Below are 24391 nucleotides of genomic sequence, written 5' to 3' on the forward strand. Positions count from 1 at the left end.
GGGCACATGCCCAGGTTGCAGGCTTGATTCCCAGTAGGGGGTGTGCAGGAGGCAGCCAATGGATGTTTCTCTCTCATCCATGTTTCTCTCTCTCTCTCCATCTCCCTTCCTCTCTGAAATCAATAAAAATATGTTTTAATAAAATATATTTGACTAAATACATTGAAAGTTAGATGAGGATGGGGCATTAATATTATTTCAAAGTACCTCCCCATAAAAAACTTATTATGTGGGGGAAGTATACTTTTACAGTGGAGAAGTCTGGAAGCCATCTCCCTAATCAAGTGATCAAAGAGATCATCAGTCATAGGATAATTTCCAATCATGTGCCACTCGATAGGATGCACTGAGGGGAAGAAAGCAGTATCGGTTGTATAATATTCTTGCCCAAAGTGAATCATCTGAATTTAATCAATAAGAAAACGTGAAGAGTGGGAATCCTTGGTTTATGTCTTCCCTCTGCTTCCTCTCAGAGGGCCTCTCTTCTGGCAGTTTACTGGTGCTTCGTTGCTTGCTGGCTTCGTGTTAAGGAGTGGAGGTGTTTGCCTTTTCTTTCTCAGTGAACCTGTCCCCCTCTCCAGCAGTAAGGGACCTCTCATGATCTGGACCAGCTCCTTTTCCTGTCTCCCCCATGGACACAGGGTGGTGGCTGGCTTTTTGGTGTTTTTTTTTTTTCTTTCTGATTTTTCTCTAGCTGCACTACATCTTCCCCTCTGCCATGAATGCTGCCCTCCTTTCCTCAGCAGCTTAAGGCTATGGCTTCGTGGCGGAGGCAGGACAGAAGCATCGGGGCAGGGCTTTGTTTCTTCCCTGAAGTGACTACTGTACATCTCCCCCAGGCTTCCACCATGAAGGAAGTCTTCTCAGGTCTCCTGTTCTGCTCCTAATTTCGCATGAGCACTGAGGCCTGTGGGGAAGAGTTGCCTGACGGGTACGGATTCCTGTTGGGTGTATTATCCCCGGAGGGTCTGTGCTCTCAGACTAGTCCACACTCGGCCTGTAGGAATGTGTTAACACCTTTAGCTAACTTCTTCTTACCAGCTTGCCGGGCACCCAGCATCTGCCCCTAGTGATCAAGTGGTCATATCTCCTGTCTGCATGAGGCTTCCTGTCTTTCTTTAAGTTTCAGGCTAGTAGGTCCTGCAACCTTAGCTGTTTGACATGTTCAAGAGCTGTTCTTTCCTGTGAAGTTTTTACTCTGCTCTTATTTCCTTGGTCACTTTTGTGTAATACAGTGACATCTTTCTTGGAAGTTAGTTTCGGCAATGAGCATTGTGTTAGTCGGAGAGGGAGACGTGTTGGAGAGGCAGTGTGAGGCAGAAGATGTATCTGCTTTAGCCTTCTTGGTCACTGGGTGATGACAGAGCAGTAAACCAAAGGGCCATGATGGAAATTGTGTCTAGCACAGGGCAACCCAAAAATGAAACAAGATTTCTCCCCTCACATCTGACCTCAGAGGAGAGACACTAAACAATAAAACTTACTAATTTGAATGTCCATCCTTCTTTCTGTACTCAGCCTGCCCAGAGAGGAGGCGTTTAGAAGGCAAGTGGAGAAGGTGAGAGTATATGGCCCTCTCTCACTATTCAGCAAGAGGAGAGACGTGGCTGCCTCACGAGCAGCTCTTGCTCCCCATTTGCAGTGCAAGCTACACTCTTGTGATGAGATGGGGCATTCGGCAGTGCTCTTCAAAGATGCATCATTGTGAAAAGGCCCCGCCCAGTTTGCTGCATTTCCTCCCTGAGAGCAGTGGGTCTTGACAGAAGCTAGGCGAGCTATCCTGTCTCCCATTAACAATGACCTCAACGGTTTGTTTTAAAGAGAGTTCGCAGCCCCAAAACAAAATCTTCACCCGTAAAACACAGCGTCCATGAAACCTTTTGGGAAACCTCTCCTGAGCCCTCATCCTGTGCTTCTGTTCATTAAATCAAATATATCCCCTATGGCCAGTGGGAGCCTCCCGTCAGGGGCACTGATATGGTCGTGAAGGAGGAAGCCTGCAAGTGGCCCCTCTCCACACCAGGTGTCTTCTCACTGCACGTCAGCTGATGAGTGGACAGTCGGCTAGTGTGAGGGGAAGAGCAGACGTGGTTACGGGGAAGCTGGGTTGACTGGCTAGGGAATTCCAGCCAGAAGCAGACACGAAGAAGGGGCTTGGGCGGCCACAGTGGTGTGGCCACACACAGTCATCAGGGAGGATGCTGCAGAGCACAGCCTGTGCCCCAGGCACCAGCAGCAATTCTCGATATCCAAACAGCACGAATGGGAGTGGCTCCTTCTTGACCTCGGTTTTCCACAGCAGGAAGGGACTCTAGGGGTAGTGGGCACAAAGCCTCACTGGAGCCTCTTCTGGGCGACAATGCAGAGTTTCTGTTTCAAGAGCTACCAGCCTACAGAGAAAAACCAATTTCCCCCAAGTTCCCCCTGGAAGGCTTCCTATCGGGAACTCCCCTATAGAAATCCTAGCAAGACTCACTATGGAGTCTCTAGGAGAATTCCTCTCTTCTCTTTACTCATGTTCAGGGATTGTTAAAACCAGAAAGGTGAGTTTGAAGCCTCAAACCCCCTCTGCCTCAGTTCCCATCACAAATGACTTAACGTGCTCCTAGAATCTATCTAGGAGAGAGGTTATTACCTGTTTTGATTATATTTTGCCACGTTAAAAAGCTACCCCAAAACTTAGTGACTTGAATCAACAAGCATTTGGCATGGGATTTGTTCGTTCACAGTTCTGTGGGTCAGGAATGTGGCCAGGGCTCAGCTGGGCAGTTCTGCTTTATAGGGCGTCTTTCATGACGTTGCAATCAGACGGCAGCTGGGTGGAGAGCCAGGATGGCTCAGGAGGTATACAGTGTCACTCCTTACATTCTCTTGATGAAAGCAAGTCCTGGGGCTCCCTCGGATTCAGAGGGAGGGGAAAGAGACTCCACCTCTTGATCGTGAGTGGAAAGGTTACTTTGGCAAAAGAGCGCATGGGGTGGGAGATACTGATGCAATCATCTTTTGAAACATCATCTGCCGTACAGCCTGCCGTCTCTCCTTCGAGTGCCTCAAGTTCTATCCTGGTAAGAACTGTTTTATGTTTACCCCAAGCATTATGTACTGCAACAGGCATCCGTGCCTTGTTGTCCACTTTCAGTGCAAAAGGAGACTTTGGGAGTCATCTCCCTCCATTCACCCCTGAAAGGCTGATTACGCAATAAGCTCCAACTCTGCTTCTCTTAAGTAAGATTAGAGGCTGTGAGGGGAAACCTGGAAGGAAACAAGATGCAAGTTCTCGGTTCATTTCCCCCGTTATTATCTAAGTCAAATGCACTTTTGTATTATTAAGTGGAAGGTGTTTTATTATTCACACAGGGATTGTCAGTTCAGTTAATATGCTTGATACTGACATTTAATTTTTTTTTATTACTCTGTTCTTTTATCCCTTCTCGGTACCAGCAACTCCAAGTCTTCTTTTATAGGGCCATTATTTTCTAGGGCTGTTCTATTCCTGTGTGTGTTGGAAACTTGAGTTTATCTGTATAATATGTTAGTAATTAAAGCAAATCTCTACGAGAAGACATAAAACAGCCTACCCTGCTCCAAGAAGCTGGAACTACGGGAAGGACTCAGAGCTGAATCGGACAAAGATAAAAAGCTATGTTGGTAGCCGATGGCCACCCTTGAAACACTGTTTTTGGTCGCTACATCTAAATATGCTTCAGATCCCCTGAGGACAAAGATGCCATCTTTCTACAAAGAGGCACCAACCAAGGCCAAACAGCACTCATTCTGACACAGCATTCTTGGGCCAAAGGGAGAAATGCCCTTAGCACATTCCAAAGCAATGAGCCTTGGAGTCTCCCCGCCCCCCACCTCTAACACTCCTATCATTAGACTCTCCTTAGGGCAGTACAGGGCCCCATGGTTTGGGGGAAACCCACTATTGAGAATGACTGGGATAAAACTTTAAGCAGCATAAGGTAGCACTGGTTGGCAGAGAAAGGTAAACCAAGAGAACAGGTAAACCAAACTGACGTACATACAGTCTTCTAAATCCCTCACACAGCCTCTGAGGGTTACAAAACAAAACATACTTTTATTCGCAGTCACATTGGTTTCACGGTGATCTCCGGCTATGCTGCCTGGCCACAGACTACATTTGCAGTGAGAAGTGGGAGTTGTGTGATTGACAATCACTCCTAAGTCTGCACATCACCTAGGAACCTCGAGAGGCATGGTGCGGCATGGTGCCTCATGGTGCCTCATTAAAATCTCCGTAAAGCTGGCTTACAGTGTGTGTGGTAGGATGTTCCCTATTAAGCAGGGACAAATGTTTGTTTCTCTTACGGCTTTGCACTCTTTGCCACATGATAGGCATTCACGATAGGTCTTCATTACCGAGTCAGTGAGAAAATGAATGCATCTGACCTTGTACCAGATTCCTAAAGGCTTTTCTTTCCGGGACAGCACAGCTCTCCCAGAAGGGGAGAGCTCATTTTCCCACCTTAGCCTCTCAGTGGCCAACATGGCAATTTAAAGATTAAGTTTCAGAGCTCGAAAAGGGCCCTAAGAAGGCCACCAGGAGATGAGGGCTGCTCTCAGGGCCTGAGCGCGCCCGCAGACACCGCCCGGCCTGCCCGCCCATTTCCTACCCACCGCTGCCTCTTTGGGACCATAGGCTGCTGGCGGAGGAGGAAGCAGGCTGGCTGTGCTCTGTGCGCTGCTCACCGCCCTGCTGGCTGCCCTGCGTTGGCGGTGGAGCACAATGTGCTGACTGGCAGGCCTGGGGCCAGCATTACCCTGACCCGTCCAGGCGGGGAACCAGGAGACAATGCCACGGTTCACTGGGTGCTCAGGAATCAGGTGGCAGGCTCGAACCACTGCAGACGGGCTGGTTGGGGAAGGAGGCCGCTTCTGAAATACCGACAGCTCAGTGACTCTGGAAACTACTCATGCCACCAGGGCGGCCGCCCGGTTGGAGCTGTGTGCCTGTGGGTGGCTGTTCCCCCAGAGCCTCAGCTCTCCTGCTTCCGGAAGAGCCCCATCAGCAACGTCCACTGTGAGTGGTGGCCTCAGAGCCCTCCCTCCCCGAGGACCAAGGCTGTGCTGTCGGTGAGGATGTTTCCGTTTCCGTGCAGTCCCGTGGAAGACACCCAGGAGCTGTGCCGGTGTTCTCAGGAGTCCCAGAGGGAGACGACTCTTCTACGCTGTGTCCCTGTGCATCACCACTAGTGCCAGCAGCAAGCCCAGCAGACCCCAAACATTTGAGGGGTAGGGAACCCTGCAGCTGACCTACCCGTCAACATCACCGTCACCGCTGTGGACAGAAAACACCGCTGGCTCATTGTCACCTGGCAAGACCTGCCTCCTGGAATTCCTGTTTCTACAGGCTACAGTTTGAGCTCTGATACCGGGCTGAACAGTCCAAGACGTTCACAACACGTGTGTCATGGAGCTCCAGCATCACTGCACGGTTCGTGATGCCTGGACAGGCCTGAGGCACATGGTGCAGCTACGAGCCCAGGAGGAGTTTGGGCATGGCCTGTGGAGCGAGTGGAGCTAGGAGGTCATGGACACCCTCTGGACAGAGAGAGAGGAAGGGAGAGGGAGAAGAGGAAGAGGTAAACATCATACAAAACATCGATTGGCTGTCTCCTGCACACCCCCTACTGGGGATCGAGTCTGCAACCCAGGCATGTACCTTCACTAGGACTTGAACAGGCAACCTTTTGGTGCACAGGATAACATCTAACTGAGCCACACCGGCCAGGGCATGAATCCACGAGGTTTTCAACTGAGACCACGAAGGAGGTGTCCCCGCCATGAAGGCACCTACTGCCAATGAAGACGATGAAAATATTCCCTCTAATTATTCTGCAGATACGACAAGCTTCCCAGTGCAAGATCCTCCAACAGCAGTGCACACACTCCTGGTGGCTGGAGGGTGCCTTGGCGTTGTCCTGAGGTTCCAGAAGACGTGGAAACTGCAGGCCCTGAAAGAAGGCAAGATGAGCCTGCACCCACCTTATTCTGTGGGACAGCTGGTCCCTGAGAGGCCCAAGCCCACCCCAGTGCTCGTCCCCCCCATCTTCCCACCAGTGTCCCCCGTAGCCTTGGTCAAATATCACCTTGAGGCACAGCAGACCTGATGCCTATGGCCCACCGAGCCCTATGACATCAGCAACAGAGACTGCTTCTTCCCGCAACAGCTGGCTGGCTGGCGCCTGGCCGGCAGGGGTGCAGGCCTGCTGAACTGTGTGGATGACAAAGCACAGCTGGCTTCTCACTGTCATTTCAGCTCATCTCAGGTGCGTGGGCCTCTGGCTTCGCTGTTACAGGTTTTGCGCTGGGTAAAGACAGGTTTGCTGCTGCACCTGTTCAGAAGGAAGAGGTGGTTGAGTTTTTGAAACACTCTTCCCCGAAGCCCTGCCTGCAGGGGTCACAGTGAACGCTGGCCCTACGCAGAGAGCGGTGTCAAGAGTCCCCTGGAACTCAGGGCAGAGGCCTCGGGCCCTGGGCTTCCTGTGGACAAGCTGCTGGCCGCCTGCACACCTGACACAGCTCCACAAGCCACACCCCCTGAGGTGGGGCGGATTTCCAGCCAGACACCCCCCCCTCCTCGCCTATCTCCTGGCCCACTGCACAGTTTCATCTTCTAGTTCAAACTCTTGGAGGCCTTTTGCAGTGCAGTTTTTCTAGGCCTGAGGATGGCGTTTCGTCAGGCGCCCAGGCTGGGGAAGCTCTGGACTGCCTTTCCTCCCCACACTGGCAAACAGCTGAGTGGGGTGAATAGTATTTCAGGACCAGGTGGTTTGAAGTAGAATTGCAATTAGTTCCTCATTAGCATTTTGGTAAGTGTGAATGTTAACTCTAGGCACCTGCTGAATCCAGAAGCCACTGCACCGACTCGGTTTCCCTCTCTGGATCCTCGGACTTTGGGGGAGGGAAGCAGAGAGGAAGTAGGAGCGTGGGGACAGGGTCTTCACTCATAGTAACGGAACGGGGTGAGGTTCAGCCTCTGAAAACCAATGTTCTCCTTCCTCCTTGTCCCCCATCCCCAAAGGAGAACTGGCCCTGGGGGGAGGGCTCCTGCCATTGGTGAGATCAAATGTGTGACTCACACGTCACTCACCTGAGCCTGAGTAATGAGGGAGGAAAATATTCATGTGAAAAGACAGAAGAACCTGGCAAGGATGTATTTTAATGTGGCTTTTAAAGAAGTGCTGACTATTTTTTCTTGATAGGGTGGAAGATCCCATATTAGCAGAGGGAGGATCCGTATGTAAATAACTTGGGGAGAAGCACAGTCGCTTTGTTTTGGCACAGAACTGAGTCAAGTGAAAAAGAGGAGAAAAAATTATTCTGCCCAAATAGAGAAGAGACTCTGGTTTCATTCTAAATTTTGTTTTTGTCTTAAAAAGTGAAAACAAAAAAAATTGTTGCTTCTCTAATTTAGGGGAAAGCAGCTTGTGACTGCCCCCCCCCCCCCCCCGGGGTTGTGAAGGACACGATGTCCAGCTTCTGGGGGTGATGCTGGGAAGCTGGCCCCCCACCACCGAGCGGGGTCCGTTGAAAATCCCCACCCAGACAGCCATGGGCCCTGCTTATCAGAAGGAGGAAGATTCATTAAAAATCCCCCTTGGTGCCTTCCTCTTATTTAGTTCCTTGAATTTGATTCCGTTCAGCTGGTATTGAAGCTCTGGCTAAATGTCTAGCCATGGCTCTGAGACTAGCCCACTTCAGCTCACTCTTCTGTCCAGGTTTTGACAATCGAGTGATGAGAGTGGTTATCCAGACAAGTACCCTCAAGTATCACGGGGTGTCCCAGAATGAAGCTGTGATTAAAATCAGTTGTGTAACCACAGACCAAAAATTTACCAGACCACAAACTTTTCTGTACCCTTTTAGAAAAACAATCAGACAGGTGGCAAAGGATCAAAATGACCGGGTTTTATTTACTGCTTGCTGGGTTCAAGCTGTTACTATCTTGGGCAAGCAGTGTTGTCATTGCTGTCTTTGTCAAGTTTCAGACCCTGTCTCAGGTGTGTGGTTTTTTTTCTATAAAGTTTCTTTGGGAACAGCAAAAGTGCTGTCAAAGGCAAATATAAAAAAAGTGAGACTCTGCATGAGAAAGGGTGATTCTGCCCGTGGTTCTTTAACTCTTTATGAAGGTTTTAACCGTATGTAATATTACCAAAGCCGGGAAGGAGACGTGCTAGTGGAAGACGTGAAATCCAGGTAGCTCATGAGTGCTGAGAGCAAGGCAGCTTTCATCTCCAACTTGCTATTGCTTTCATTATTATTGTAATGAAATTATTGCCTTTTTAAAAAATTATTATTGAGGAGGCTTTTTTTCCCCTTTACATTTTTATAAGCTAGTGTAAAGGAAGGAACAGTATTCGTCTTCTCTGGGCTGTGGGCTTTGCTCAGAGCACACAGGTATACACCCCAAGCTTTCTCTGTCCTGGAATCTATGGTTAGTGCCCATGGTCCGTGGTCATTCTTGCTTGTGTTTCTGCAGCTCATGTGCTGCCTTTTATCCTCAACCATGATGTTACTCACCCAACGCATGGAGCAGTCTGCCACACAGCCAGATGTGAAATGTCGGGATGGTGACAATTTATATTAAATATGACAGCTTATCCTGCTGGGTTGGAAAAATTAAAAATATGCTGGTTGGTTCAAGGTCTAGACTAAAGTGGTCATTAATTCTTGTAGCATTAGTAAACTATTGTTTTTCAGATGTCAAGCGGTGGCATTAGCTGTGTCAACAAAGCCGTTGGTAACTCAGCAAGCCCTTTGCTCTGTTGGAGCCCAAGTCCCTGTAGTTTCCTGCCAGGCTCTGGGCTCGCTTTGTCTTGATGTCCCTGCTCTCCTGGGGAGAGGGTGGGGGCAGGAAACACCATTACAAGGTGTGGAATCTGCTGCTGGGACTGGGGTGGGAGTCCACCTGGTGGTGAACAGGGCCCAGTGGAGCAGGCAGGGAGTGATGATGGTTTGTGGGTCTCCTGCAGAATGTTCAGGAATGTCTTCCCTGCTGCTTGGTGCTGAGCTGTATTCCCTCCTCTAAGGTTGACTCAGCTGGGGAGGAGTCTGGCATCCAGCTCCAGGTGGAGTTGGTGAGAAATTTACCTTAATTTGGAGAAGCAGGGGCAAGTGTTGATCCTTCAGACCATGAGCGCAGAACTCAGCTTTCCTGTGTGGGCAGCGGGGCTGTGGCTGGAAGGCCAGCTGGCTCAGTTCTCCTGAGCGTCCCCTAAAGGCCCTCCCAGCAGCATATCTGCTGTGAGGTCTGGTGCTAGCCCCGTGTGTTTCTATGGCAACCTTACTGATTATTTTTAACTTTGCTAATTTTTATTTTATTTTTTCAATTACAGTTGACATTCAATATTATTTTGCAACCTCAATGATTATTAAGGAACATTGTCAGTTTTATGAACATGTGCTTAAACAAAGATCTGCTTTAGAAGGGACGGATTGGGACCACATGTAGCAAGGCTGTTAATTAATAGAGAAACCATTTTTGGATGGAGATCACACATCTGTTAAATAAGTACCTCAACTTTTTTTTTTTTTTTTTGGAGAGAAATAATAGTTTTAAGTTTGTTTTTATTTTTTACCTAATTACCTAAAGCAAATTCCAAAGGCTGATGTGTCTGTATGGGGCAAAGAGTCAGTATAATATGTTTTTCAATGTGTTTTTTTTCTTTTTATCAGCTATTTTGCATTTAAAGTGAAAATTGTAAGTGAAATAAATAATTTCTAAAACGAGAAAAATAAATCAATTAGCCCTGGAGTTTCATTTTATAGATGGAGACATTGAGTCCAGGACTAGAGTGGCTTTTTCCAGTATCACCTGTTGGCACATCTGTATTTGACTCTCTCAAGGCAGGCGTGAGACTGGTCCACTGAGGGATGAGCCCCAGGTGCCCAGGCAGTTGGTGCAGACAGGATGCATTTCAGGGGCAGCGGGAGGAAAGCAAAACGGTACCGCTTCCCGGGTTCAGCTCTGGCAAGTGGGAGCTGTGGCTGCCTGGAGAGGGCAGAGAGGGGGTGTTTCCCTTCTACGGATACCGCTTGACCCAGCCTGTGGCTCTTTCCTAATCCTCACCCGCAAATATGTGCTCAGTGAGAACACGTGGAGGAAATGCCCTTGTAAACAAGCGCTCTCTGGTAGCCCAGCCGCAGCATCCGAGATTTCATGGAGGAATGCCCTCCCCTGAGCAGAGACTGCTGATAAAGGGCAGCGCTGCGGGGTGTTGATTGGGGGCGTGCGCTTGCTTTGCTGAGGAAACAAGTTCACCCCTGCAGACCTGCATCACCTCCTTGCTGCTTCCCCCCACCCACCAGAAAATCCAGTCTCGTTAGATGTGCACACCAAGCTCCCAGGGACACTGTCCCCAGAGAAGCAGCACACACTGCCTTGTTAGCTGAGGCAGAGCCCCTCTGGGGCGGCTGCCAGAAAACTGCACAACCTGATGGAAACTGTAATGACTTGGGGCCCTTTGGGAAGGCAGATGGCCTGCAAAACACCTGGTCCCTTAGCTTTGCCATAGATGGCAGGTCAGAGAGGGAGGAGTGTCCCACAGATGTGTATTGGGTGTCCATTACGTGTCAGGCACTGTTCTAGGACATGGGTGTCCAGTATGAACAAGACATTGTCACTGTCCACTGCTCTTCCTTCTAAACCAGTGGTTCTCAACCTTCCTAATGCCGCGACCCTTTAATACAGTTCCTCATGTCGTGGTGACCCCCAATTTCATTGTTACAAATTGAACATAATTAAAGCATAGTGATTAATCACAAAACAATATGTAATTATATATGTTTTCCGATGGTCTTAGGCGACCCCTGTGAAAGGGTCGTTTGACCCCCCCCAAAGGGGTCGTGACCCACAGATTGAGAACCGCTGTTCTAAACCTTCTGTGGGGATCCATACCTTACCGCACACTGATATCCTCATGTTATTTAGCATTAATGCAAAGTTAACAAAATTCCATCCATAAAAATGGTACTTTTATTGACTTCAAGATGTTGGTCTGGATCTCCAACTAAATTCTACACTCCTTGAGGGCAGAAGCAGTATCTTCTCCTTCCTTTTTAGTCCTCCTAGCATCTCACATACAGGGTAATGGATCAGATGCCTAAAAATCCTGTCTGGAAACAAACCAGAGAGAACTAGGGAGGAGGCTGAGGACAAGCAAAGGTTTAGGACCCAAAAGAACAACACCTCTGAAGGTGACCGCTACAGATGCCCATCAAAAGAAAACCTTCCTATATATAGTAGGTTTTTAAAAGTTATGCCTGCATAATCCATACATAGCAGCAGCATTGGGTGCATTATGTTTGAATGTAAAGAGGAAGAATATGAAAATTTTATCACTGAAGACCAAAATTAAGTACCATATATTTTAAGAGAAAGGGACTGCCTTGATTGTGGTCATTGGTAAGTAAGAGTGTATTCAAATTCCTACAATTGTATTATTACCGGTACACTTGTCTTGATTGTAACATCAGGACACAGATTATAGTGCTCATTTTCCCATGTGACAGAAGCCTTTACTTCGGCAGATGATGTAATGATCAGAAACGTAACTAGAGCCCATTTTTTAAGTGATCCACTTGTTCTTTCCTGCTGTGAGCATGTATCTGCATTGGGTCTTTGGCTGAAACACGTATAGCTTCCAATAGAGTGAAATACACTTCCTATTAGCAGGGGACGGTGCTAAGATGGAGAATGCAGGGAGGCCCTAAAGACACTAGGCTGAGAAGCTTTACTTCTTTAGAAACCTGAAAAATTAAGGAAGGAGGGTATTTTTTCAGTGATTTTCGGACCAGGGAGAAGTAGGATAGAAACAGCTAAGGAACTTTCACTATCAAATTCTAGTAAATGCTCACCTTTGATGACGTGAGAGACAACCATTTCAAGCTACTTCAGGTAACAAGATTGTATCCTTAATTCCTGCCTGTGTGTTCATTTGATACAAGAATTACTAGAGAGTGGAGATAGATAGCTGTGGTTGCAAGTAAAATCCAAAGAGAAGAAACTTCTGAATGCTTGGTAGTGACAGTGGAAGAAAAGAGAACCTTAGAGAGCTTTTGATCTGACAGTGGTGAGATGAATGGTACAAGCAGCCTGGGTGCAAGGCTGGGTCTTAAGATCTGATCTAGAAACAGGTTAAGATGAGATCTGGCATCCCTTCAGTTATTCTGTTACCTAATCATTCCTTAATGTCCCAGTTGGAAAGTACAGGTTTTCATAACCAATAAGTTAGATGGTGTTTGTGCCAAAAAGATTGAAAACATTTTCCAAATTACAAAGCACTATCTAAATGCAAGTTAGATAGAGCCTTAGAACATTTTATTTCAAAATGTTCCAAGTTTTTCCACATGTTCTCCTGATTTTCATTACATGTATATGACTTAGGAAGAGGGCAAGGAAGCATGGGACTATGAGGTAGACAGGGATCATAAAGCTTCTGGCTTAGCGAGATAGCCCCTCTAGCATTTCTGAAAGATGCTCATGCCAGCTCTGTTCAGGTTTTTCTATCCAAAAATACTGATTCCTACTAATGGGAGAGTAAATTGAGACACCATTCTGGAGGGCAGTTCATCAATGGGTACCAAAAGCTTTAACCAAGAATCGTGCTTCCAGGAGTTTATCTGTCATCATCATCATCAACATCATCATGGCTAATATTTGCCACGCATTTACTGTCTGAAAGGAACGATACTAAAAGCTTCACATGAATTAACATATTCAATCCACACAGCAACCCTATGATATATGTACTACTTATTCCTGTTTTATTGATGATAACACTGGATTGTAGAGAAGTTCGATAACTTGCCCATGATCACAAACCAGGTAAGTGGAAGAGCTAGGAACCCAACTTAGGCTGTCTAGAGAGTCAACACTTTAAACCACTGTACTGTAGTGCAGCTTGTGTCATTTCCTAAGGGAGCCATTGCAGAAATGCACCAAGATGTATTTGTAAGTATTTCATCAAGACATTGAGTAGTGAAGGATTGGAGGGGAAAAAAAACAACACAAAATATCTACCAGTAGGGGATTTGTTCGACTTCATATGGTATAGAGCCATTAAAAATAGACACTATAGAGTCTTTAAAAATGTAGAAGATTTTGTGCTTTATTACTGAAAAATAGTCAGCTTTTAAGAGCATGCAAGATACCAAATCATCAGTAGTTATTATCCCTGGGAGATGAGATTATGGGTGATAGGTTCCCTGCTATCCTTTTTTGAGTTAAAGAGGTTTTTAATTTTTTTTTTTATTTTTGAAAAGAGCATATGTTGTTTTTATAAAGAAATAATACAGTAAAGCTACTTATTGGGGGCGGGGGAGGGGAGTTATACACAAAAGAAGTAGGGCCCAGTCTACTCTCATATCCATATTCCTATATCCTCCACTCTAGAACATTCTACTAATGAACAACTCTCTTCATTAGAAAATGCTTCCTTATTGTGTACTTTGGGGGATTTTTATTGGTTTCTGGGAATTTGGTCATAAATATACTAAGGTCCCACTGTGTGTCCCTTGCTGTAATAGGCATTTTGGACCTCAGGCCTCAAAGAATTGACTTTCTATTCTGGGAGGTAACAAACAAAACACTTAGGTTTCTTTCTATATCAGCATCTAGTTTACTGACATAATCAGTTCAGTTGTGAGGGACAAACAGTTGAAAGAATAGAAAAGTTGTGATACAGTGCTTCCTGTGCCCCATAAACAATAAGACAAATAGAGTTCAGAGAAAGGATAAATCTCAGAAGCTGATAGTAGTAGTCAAGGTTTCCTACAGGAGATGAGCACTTAAGCAGCGCTTGAAGGATGGTAGGAAAAGGAAGAGGACATTTCATTCAATCTGACCAGCATGAACTTTTATAGATTTCTCGTTAGTTTCCAGATTTACTCTCATATTTTAAAATGCCTTGAATCAGATAGGCCTGGATTCAGATTCTGACTTCCTTATTACAGGGTGGTTTTGAGCAATTGCTTAATTGTCCTGTGCCTCAATTTCCTTATCTTTAACATTGGCATAGTAATAGTATCTTCCTCTTAGATGAACATTAAATGAGACAGTGCCCTACAGCACTTGATTTCATACAGTGACTGGCCCACTTTCAGCTCTCAACAATTGCAACTTTTATTATGCTTTCCCCTCTCCCCAAGTTTCCACCCAACAATCTAATCTTGTGTTTTCTAGCTCTTGGTACATATTTGCCTTTCCTCCTCTTGTGTATGCCTTCCTGGTTCCTGGCTGCCCTATTGAGTCTGTCTCATTGCCCTTGGCTGGTACCTGTGTGTTGAGCGATTGTTGGCCTGATTTCAGGCTGTCCGCGTTAGTACAGCCCCCTGCGTGCTCTCACAGCTCTCCCATGAGTCTCAGATCCCAGCCTCCATATGTTCACACTCCTGGACTTACCCCCAAACACAGAACTCATCTTGAGAGACAAGAATCCATTCTTTTTCTTCTCCAAGTCCAAACTAGGACTTTGGAGACGGGTTGCCCCCTGTGACCAGAGGGTGACTTCAGAACTCCCAAGGCAAACATAAACATTCCCAAGACTGTCCTAGCTCCATGGACATTCCACTTCCTGGCTCAACTCAGTGTATCACAGGCAATGCCTGAGCATTTCCAAAGGGCTGTTCCTGACTCCTGGAGGATTTGTGCAAGAAGTGAGAGACTTGCCGAGAGGGGGAGCTGAGCTAAGCCATCGGCTGCTCTCCTTGTGTGATGGACTCTGGGCTTTGCTACGTTTATGGACAAGGCCTTGCCAACTGTAGAAACAATGAGCCTCTTTAGCACCCCTGTCATTGCCATAGGGTAACCAGAGACCGAATGACTCCTTTCCAAAGGTGGCTTTGCTGGCCAGAGCCTGTCACCTCAGTCTGGCTTCCTGACCACTTCTTACAATTCGTCTGGATCACATAGAGCACTCCGTGGCCTTTTCTGGTTATAGAGGTCTCATTGTTTAATGACCAGCACAGGCCATCTGCAGGCGTATCTTGGCTTTGGAATCCTAGAGGATTTAGCAAACTTTACTTAAGTGGAATATCCATTTTTCTTCCCACTTTAAGTATAAAACAGTGAATCATAGAAATAAATGCTCTGAGGTCATCTGGTCAGTCTCCTGGGTATAGCTTCAGGGTGTTTCCTTTAGAATACGGTCTAGTCTTTGTCCAATCTCCTTTTAAATGTCCCAGATGTTAGGGCGTCCTCCTCTCTCACAGCAGCTCAAAGAACAAAACAAACTGTGTTTTGCAGCCTTCTCTCCCCTGCCTGCTTCCCTGTCCGTTGCCCTACTGTAGAGCAAACCCAGGGATGAGCATCACTCTCTCGGGCAGAAGTCTTGCTGCAGGGACACCCTTCAGACAGGCCCGGGGCAGACAGAGCAGGTCCGCTTTCACCTGCGAACTTTCAGGTTGCCTGGAAATGGGAGCAGAGCATCGCGGCTGTTTTGTTGAGTTTGGGGCTTTTGAAGTCTTCTAGAACTTTAATTCCTCTCACATGGCCAAATCTCTTTCCCCTTCTTTCTGGGACACCTATCTGCAATGTTTTCTCTTTTGTTCAGAACTGTGAAAAGGAACTGTTTGTTTGACTACATTTCCCTTTTTTTAGCTCCCCCCACCCTAAACCCATTGCTCTCTTCCTCTCCCAAAGAAGAAAGAGGAAAGCAAGCCACAATAATACTTCTGTAAATTTATGGCCACTCTGTAATGTTTAATCACAGCTACGTGACTGGGGGCTTCAGAGCAGGCGTACAAGTTCAGCGCAAGGTGAATCTTGTCTGAGATAATCTGAAAGTTCATTCAGAGGTGAGGGCAGCAGCCTCTTGCAGACGGGCGAGGTTACCAGGAGGTCACCTGCTTTTTTTTTTTTTCCTTCTGGTCTTCTCCCCTTTAATGTGTAAACAAAGGGAAAATGTAACTTCCAATGAACTTGGCATATGTTGTGCTCATGCTAATCTTGGCCTGGCCAACTGTAAACAGTCCAATATCCTGTGGCTGAGCCTTTCCACCCATTCTCCGCCTTTTGGAGAGCATGGAGAAACACCAGCAGAAAGCAGAGACTAGCGCCTTGTGGAGGCAGGTCCTGCTGCCCCAGAGAGTAGCAAGGAGCCTGGGGGGAAGGCCCGGGGGAAGGCCCTGGAGAAGACCGTAGGCAGAGGGGTTTGCTGCGATGCTCTCAGGGCCTCCCAGGACACTGGCCTCCTGCGATGCTTCCTCACAACCATCAGTCAGCAGGCACTTATTGAGCCCGTTTCTGCCCACCACACCATGCTAAGCACTAAGGAGACAAACACCACAGCCCTGAAGGTGCTTATCATCTGAAGGGCCAGAGTGCCTATGCTCCGGCCTGACAGGAAGATGAAGGAGAAGGATGTTGCTGGTACCAGAGAAAGCTGAAGACAGTTCTGGATAGAACCTTGTCAGAAGTTCCCCTCTTTTGTTGGGCTGACCTGTGGTTCCCACCCCATTTTCAAAGGTCAGAGAATTCCAGAAACTTATAGAGGAAGCGTGTATGAGCAGAATGGGGTCCATATCCTGAGCATCGGTGGCTTACAGAATAGCAGTGGCCATGATAATTTTTTTACCAACTCTCATCTGCCCTAAACCCAATTCCATGGCAGTCCAGAGTGCCTGGGCCAGTACCGACGTGCTTGAGGAACACACCTCGGTTGTACCTCTACAGACCTCTTGGGTGTGTGGAAATATAATTAGTGCCCTGATATGTAGGGCAGGAATAATTGCCTAGTGAGTTATACATGGCAAGTGGTAAATCTCAAACCAGCATCTAGAACCCCTTACTCATTTCCACCCCTTCAGCCGACATAAGACTATTTTAGTAATATGGGGTGATAAAGTCCAGAGGATTTGATCAGCCAAGAAGGCGCAGCTGTCAGCTGTGGAATTCCCTTTGTATTGTGCTTGGTACCACTCTGTGACCAGGAAATAGAAACCTTCTTGACTGTGCTTGATAACCAGATATTTCTTAGCTCACATGAGCCCAGACCCATGCTAGGTCAAAGCAGATAGGAAGATTCTGCCCTGAAGTAGCCTACAATGTCCTTGGGGAGGCCAGACATAAGAAATAGTTAGGATGAGATAGACTGTGATACTGCCAAATGAGGTATTGTACCTGGAGCTGACTGAAGAAGGTTTCTTAAGGGTCCTTTAGCATGGAAAGGACCTGGATAGGTCAAAACAGTGAGGGTAGCATTCCAAATCAGAGAACAGCATGAGTGAAGTTGCGAAGGCAGAAATGAGTAGGTCAGTTTCATTGTCACTTTCTTCTTCTTCTCCTTCTTCTTCTCCTTCTCCTTCTCCTTCTCCTTCTCCTTCTCCTTCTCCTTCTCCTTCTCCTTCTCCTTCTCCTTCTTCTTCTTTTTCTTCATCATCATCATCATCATCATCATCACAAATATTTGCTGAGCATTTATGCTGTGCTAGGCACTACTAAATTAGGCATTATTATTTCCACTTAGTATTTTGCCCAGGGACACATAAGTAAGTAACAATGGAAATCCTGAACTGACTACATCTCCTACACAGAATGAGGCGATATGCCTCAACACCATTCCTCTTTGTAACTCTAAGGATCTCCTAAACCCCCCATTCTCTGCCACCAGCCCCAGGTTGTAAAGTGTTTGAGATCCATAAAAGGGGACAGGGGAAGGTGTTGGGAAGATTTATCTGCTATGAGAACACCTTCAATTCAGGAATGACACCAGCCAAGAGAACTAGTCAAAAGGACTGGTTAAAACAACATGATGGTGATTGGCCAATGTATCTACTTTTAGGTGATTTTCTTGCAGACATGGGCGAGACCTCAGGTAAAAGAATAGGTTGTTTTTCCCACAGTTTGCTCATGTATTTCAACTGTGAATGGTCTCCTCAAAACAGCAACAACAACAAGAAGAAAAAACAACAATAACCAAACACTGCTTATGATCTGGTCCTTGAAGGAACTCATCTTCCAGGGAACAAGCCACATGGACAAATCTAATCTGGAGAATATCCAGATGGCTAACACAGAATATGGACATGATGGCTCCGAGGTTGGGAGAAGGGAGTTGTAACTTGGATGAGAGTCAAGGGCTCCGGTCTACAATGAGCAAAAGTCAGACAATTTCTGTTGCTTCAGTGTTCATGAAGGGTAATGTTTGGTTGCTTTTAAAAAATATTTTTGAATATTAATGATACCCTGTGATAATAGTATTAACTGTAAGTGCTTTCACTTTACTACATGTCTCTTCACACCCTTATACAATAAATTTGGAGCATGTTTTTAACCAATTCATATAACTGATTGAGAAACTGAGTCAGAAAACTATAATGAGTTATTTGAGACCTCATAAGCCATACTATAACCAGACATAATAAACACAGAAGCCTAGTGTTGGATAAAGGCTCCCATGCCATCAAAGACCAAAGTCCTTATTGCTCTGGCCATGCAAGAAATTAGAAGATTGGGCTTATCTGTGCAGAATAGGAGAAGTCTTTCCATCCTAGGATCTCTAAGAATGGCATCAAACTCTCACACAAGATTTCTTTATTCTCATAATTTCTTCTTCCCACTCAACTCAAACACTATTATAATATATGGAATTTACTTGGAAAATTTCAGAGATGGTCTATTCAGATTCAAGGAAATCGAGAATAGTCTGGAAGCAGAGCTTGCCCTTCTCTGGGCAACCTCAAGTAGCTTTGAAAAGTCTGTAGAAACTTCCTGATCCATTCTCAAGGGCTCAATAGTAATGTCAGGATGTAATCTCCTGACATTACTATTCAGAGGAGAAATATTTTGTGTTTTATCTTAATTCTGGTCAGCATTACTGCATTTTTTCCTTCATTCCTGTGGATGTTCTTTTTCAAGAATATTTGGATTTCCTTTCTGTTATCTCATTGAGAGTCTTTTCCTCTCCTAGCCATCTAAGTTTTCTCTGTACCATTTGTTGTGGTATAAAATGTAGGGGGTATTTAAGTTGGTCCACTGGGTGACCTGCCATTTTTCATAATTTCTGATGTACATGGTGGTAAAGATTGGCTGATTCTCCTTTCTCATTACACTCCCCGAGTGGGTACAGACAGGCACTCCGGAGATTCCCCTACCAGCCAGAAGCACAATTACACAAATTCCCATCATTGAATTAATAAATACATTGTAGTATATTTAAGTATGCTTCTACAGTAAGAACATTATTGCTTTAATTGGTATGGCTCAGTGGATAGAGTGTCGGCCCGCGGACTGAAGAAGGGTTCTGGGTTTGATTACGGTCAAGGGCATGTACCTTGGTTGTGGACTCGATCCCCAATAGGGGGTGTGCAGGAGGCAGCTGATCAATGTTTCTCTCTCATCGATGTTTCTAACTCTCTATCCCTCTCCCTTCCTCTCTGTAAAATTAAATAAAAATATATTTTTAAAAAAGAACATTATTTTGCAGTCAAAAATCAATGAACTAGGTTCACATGGATCAATATAGATAGATCTTGAAAACAATATTGAAGGAAAAAGCAAATTGCAGAATATTGTGTACAATATTATATATGAAAACATAAAACATTTCCATATACTGTTTTTCTATTAAAAACATAAAAGATATAGGGGATACATAACAAAATCCCTTTCCTTCTTCACCTCGTTAGGCAGCAGACCTGTGTTCTGTTCTCATAGATGTTGGTTCCCCACCAGCGGATTAAATTGCTAGAAAGGAGAGTGGACTCGAAGTCCAGGGTTTCTGTTCCAGCTCCAGCCCCATTCATGGTAACTTTGCATATGGCCATGAATCTTTCCCGACCTTCATTTCCTCCTCCGTTAGATAAAAAGAATGGCGCTGTTCTCTGCAATTCCTCGCCATCTGCCATAGATGGAAAAGCCCAGTCTTGGGAGTCAGGCTATCCTGGGTCCAAGCCCTGATGGTATCACTTACTGAGTATGTTCCTCTTGACACATTCTTTTACCTTTTTAAGCATTCATTTCTTCATCTGTGAAGTGGAGATACCTACTTCTTAGGCTGCTGATTTTCCTGGGGATTACATGAAACAGATGAGTAAGATGGCTCGCTGATTATCTGTTACATGGTAGGGAGGTGTTCAAGAACTGTCCAGTAGCTTCTTCTCTTGAACACTTCTCAGCTACTCCTATCTCCGCACCTTGGCTCCCACCAGTCTCTTTGTTTGAAATTCCCTCTGTTCTGTTCTCTGTTTAATATACATTGTGCCCATCTTTTTTATTTACGTCTTTTGGGTCTCTCTCTTCTTTTCTTGCTCTGAACGCATCACACTCACTGTCTTGGTCCTTCATCGGACTCTCAAGCACAGGTGCTGTGCTCATTAGCACTTTTTATCAGAGTTGTTTAACCCCACCTATTTCCAAAATGGCCTTGAGGTGGCTCATTGAAATGATACATAAAATGTAATTAGAAAAATCGAATTGAAAGGACGGAAATAAATTTCATGGAAAGGGAAACAGCAAATACACCAACCCCATGGGGCTGAGACTGTGGCCTTCCTAGGAACTAGCATTACTTAACACAATTGTTGGGAGTCAGAACCCTTTTGAAATTTGGAGTTTATAGAGGGGGGGAGAAAAGGATCTTTTGGTGGTTGAGAATCACTTATCATCCAGTAGCTCTTTAATTGATTTATTGATTGGTTCCAACATTTGGCACTGGAATACGAGTTGCAATTTTATTCACTCTCCAATCCCTCAAATCCAGAACAAAATAGATTTTAAATGCATATTTGACTGGGCTAAGGGTCTTAAGGAATTAGCTGTCTGGTACTAAGTCTTTAGTTCAAATTCACCTTTCCCAATCCATTGAGAATCTAGCTTATTGTAAACTTACCCAGAATATAAGGATATTTCCTGCCTCACTATCCTTTAATGTTGGATATTTTTCTTATGCCTATCATAAAATTCCTGGGCTGTGATTTGTAATGATTCACATAAGGCAAGAAGTAATTTCCTACAAATGATATTTCTTATTTATAAAAGAGAACCCAAATCATTTTCATTATGAATCTGTGATAAGTTTTTCCTGCAGATTATCTCTAACCAGTGTCCCAAACTTTTTTTAAATCCTCACCCAAGGATATGTTTTTTATTAATTGATTTTAGAGAGAGAGGAAGGGACAGAGAGAGAGAGAGAGATCAGTTGCCTCCCATACACACCCCGATCAGGGATCGAATCTGCCACCTAGGTATGTGACCTGACCAGGAATTGAACCCGAAACCTTTTGGTGCACAGGATAATTCTCCAACCACTGAGCCACTCGGCCAGGACTCTCTAAACTTTTTTGATTGATCATCACTGTTGGCAAAAACATCTTGAGAACTCACCCCTAATGTATTTGTATGTTTGACAATTTATTAAGAAATTGTGACTAGATACTGAATAACTTCCAAAAGGTAGTCCCCCCACACCCTCTTCCTCACTGCGTTTTAAGGAACAGAACTTGCCATTACCTTTGAAAGTCTGCTTGTGAATATGCCCACAGGAGTGTACGCACACATATTACTATCACTACTATTTCATGGCACTATATATACTTGGGCTACGTAAAGTTCACTAGTCACAATAGTGGATACAAACCATATTTTATTTTATTTTTTTATTTTTTTTTTTAAATATATTTTATTTTATTTTATTTTTTTATTTTTTTATTTTTTATTTTTTATTTTTTTTTTATTTTTTTTTTGCTTAAAGTATTACAAAGGGTATTACATATGTGTCCATTTTATCCCCCCGCCCTAGACAGTCCCCTAGCCTCCCCTATCCCCCAATGTCTTATGTCCACTGGTTATGCTTATATGCATGCATACAAGTCCTTTAGTTGATCTCTTACCCCCCTACTTCCTGCCCCGCAACCCTCCCCGGCCTTCCTGCTGCAGTTTGACAATCTGTTTGAGGCAGCTCTGCCTCTGTATCTATTATTGTTCAAAAGTTTATAATGGTCTCTATTATCCATGAATGAGTGAGATCATGTGGTATTTTTCCTTCATTGACTGGCTTATTTCACTTAGCATAATGCTCTCCAGTTCCATCCATGACGTTGCAAATGGTAAGAGTTCCTTCCTTTTTAGAGCAGCATAGTATTCCATCGTGTAGATGTACCACAGTTTTCTGATCCATTCATCTACTGATGGGCACTTAGGCTGTTTCCAGATCTTAGCTATGGTGAATTGTGCTGCTATGAACATAGGGGTGCATATATCCTTTCTGATTGGTGTTTCTGGTTTCTTGGGATATATTCCTAGAAGTGGGATCACAGGGTCAAATGGAAGTTCCATTTTCAGTTTTTTAAGGAAACTCCATACTGTCTTCCATAATGGCTGCACCAGTCTGCATTCCCACCAGCAGTGCACAAGTGTTCCTTTTTCTCCACATCCTCTCCAGCACTTGTCGTTTGTTGATTTGTTGATGATAGCCAGTCTGACAGGTGTGAGATGATACCTCATTGTTGTTTTGATTTGCATCTCTCGGATGATTAGTGACTTTGAGCATGTTTTCATATGTCTCTTGGCTTTCTGAATGTCCTCTTTTGAAAGGTGTCTATTTAGGTCCTTTGCCCATTTTTTGATTGGATTGTTTATCTTCCTTTTGTTAAGTTGTATGAGTTCCCTATAAATTTTGGAGATTAGGCCCTTATCAGATATGACATTGGCAAATATGTTTTCCCACACAGTGGGTTTTCTCGTTGTTTTGTTGATGGACAAACCATATTTTAAATAGAGTGATAATTTCACCTTTGGAGCATGGCTTTATCATATCTGATTAACTCCTTGCTTTTACTTTATAATGTGGGCAACAAAGAGCTTGCACATGGTACTGAGAGGTGTGAACACTCAGAACTTCGTTTTCTTGACTTTTGCTTATATTCCCATTGTTCAGCCCATGGTATCTTTGCAGGGGTGCTTTTAAACCACTTACTCATTTTGGCCAGAGAGGGAGGGGGGTTTAGTTAAAAATTCAACAATATAGTTTCTAACCCACTTACCTAGGAACCTTTAACAAATCAGAATATGCTGAAAGAAAATGAACTCTGCCCCACAGCTCTGACCTCCTTCGACCACATCTGTGGCCACACCTGCCTGCCTTCCCCACCCCACCAGGAGCAGCTCAGTCAGCCCAGAGCAGAGGCCTCCACCTTCCCCTTGAACCTGTATGCACAGTAGGGTTGTTACCACCCAGTGTGATCATAGGTTTTCCTCTGGCCCCTGCAGCAGGAAAGATGCTGTCATCAGTGTGCACATCCATGTGTAATGGCCTCGCAGAAGCCTCTGACACAAAGGAATGCTTGGAGTTGACGTTTTTATTTGGGAATCTTTGCCTCCACCCCCTCCCTGCACCAGCTGATACAATGGGAGAGCCTTATGTCTCCTGTCTTTCTCTTTACCAAGGTAGTCTCAGAGGTGAAGAGTTTAGGTAGCAAACCTATAAACCCACATTTATGAGGCAAATAAATATTTCTCAGAGTGACGTTCAGGGGAAGCTGCTGATGTGCAGTTGGTCTCCGATCAAGAGCTTAAGGAAGCCTCCGCCCACCGGGCAGCTGAGCGGGAGGGGAGCCGCGAACTGCACAGCCACCACTGTCCTTCCCTTGCCCCCACTCAGCCGAGAGCAAAAGAAGAGGCCAGGCCTTTCTGGGAGGCTCAAGAGCCAGCCTACTGAGGGGCTGTGATTGCAGAACTTGTTTTTCATTTTAACTTAGAGAGAGCCAAAGGAACTGGGGACCTGTCCCCAGCCTGGCCCGTAGCCTGTGGAAAACCCCAGGCCTCTTTCAGTTTGCTGTGAATCCCTCGATACCTCGGGGCTTCTTTTCCCCTGGGCTCCCATTTCCACAGTGCAGCTTTGCAGCTGGCTAGTGTGAAACTCAGTGCCTTTGAATTCACCAAAAAACAAAAAATAAATTCACCCAAGCAATTGAGAGCACAGTAGATTTGTTTAAAAATTGGGACTAAGGGGGTGATTTTTAAGGGAGATTTATATCCCATGCTACACAGATCCTTACCAGACATTCCCGGTTTCCAGAGTTGTTTGGGGCTCTCACACCACTAGGACTTTCCTTCCTCACCCTCTCACGCATGTCAGTGTCCTCTCCCCTCTTTAGATTCACTCTCCAGAAACAGACTAACAAACTCCTTCCCCTTCTCTCCTACCCTGGGGGTCTCACAAAGCAAGGTATTTCCCCAAACACATTTCAATTCTGATGCCACATGTTAAGATAATGACTTTTTTGCCACATCCTTACAATTAGAAGGGTCTCCCCCTTAGCTATTTTCTTTCCTTTTTTCACTTAGTTAGTAGATATTAGATATCTTACATCTCTAAGAGAGTTTCAAAGCACACCGCCCTCCCTGGCCTGGATCTAGAGGCAGCCT

The 24391-nt window shown here is 45.3% G+C and overlaps 1 protein-coding gene and 1 pseudogene across 5 annotated transcripts in view; both read left to right on the forward strand.

Moving 5' to 3' along the window:
- The window catches only part of EXOC6B (exocyst complex component 6B), a 537234-nt gene that overhangs the window by 501055 nt on the left and 11788 nt on the right, over positions 1–24391 (forward strand). The gene's annotated exons all lie outside the window — the stretch shown is intronic.
- On the forward strand, positions 4230–6134 carry LOC118669368 (annotated as a pseudogene).

Source organism: Myotis myotis, unplaced genomic scaffold (genome assembly GCF_014108235.1).
Source record: "Myotis myotis isolate mMyoMyo1 unplaced genomic scaffold, mMyoMyo1.p scaffold_m19_p_14, whole genome shotgun sequence".
NCBI classification, from domain to species: domain Eukaryota; kingdom Metazoa; phylum Chordata; class Mammalia; order Chiroptera; family Vespertilionidae; genus Myotis; species Myotis myotis.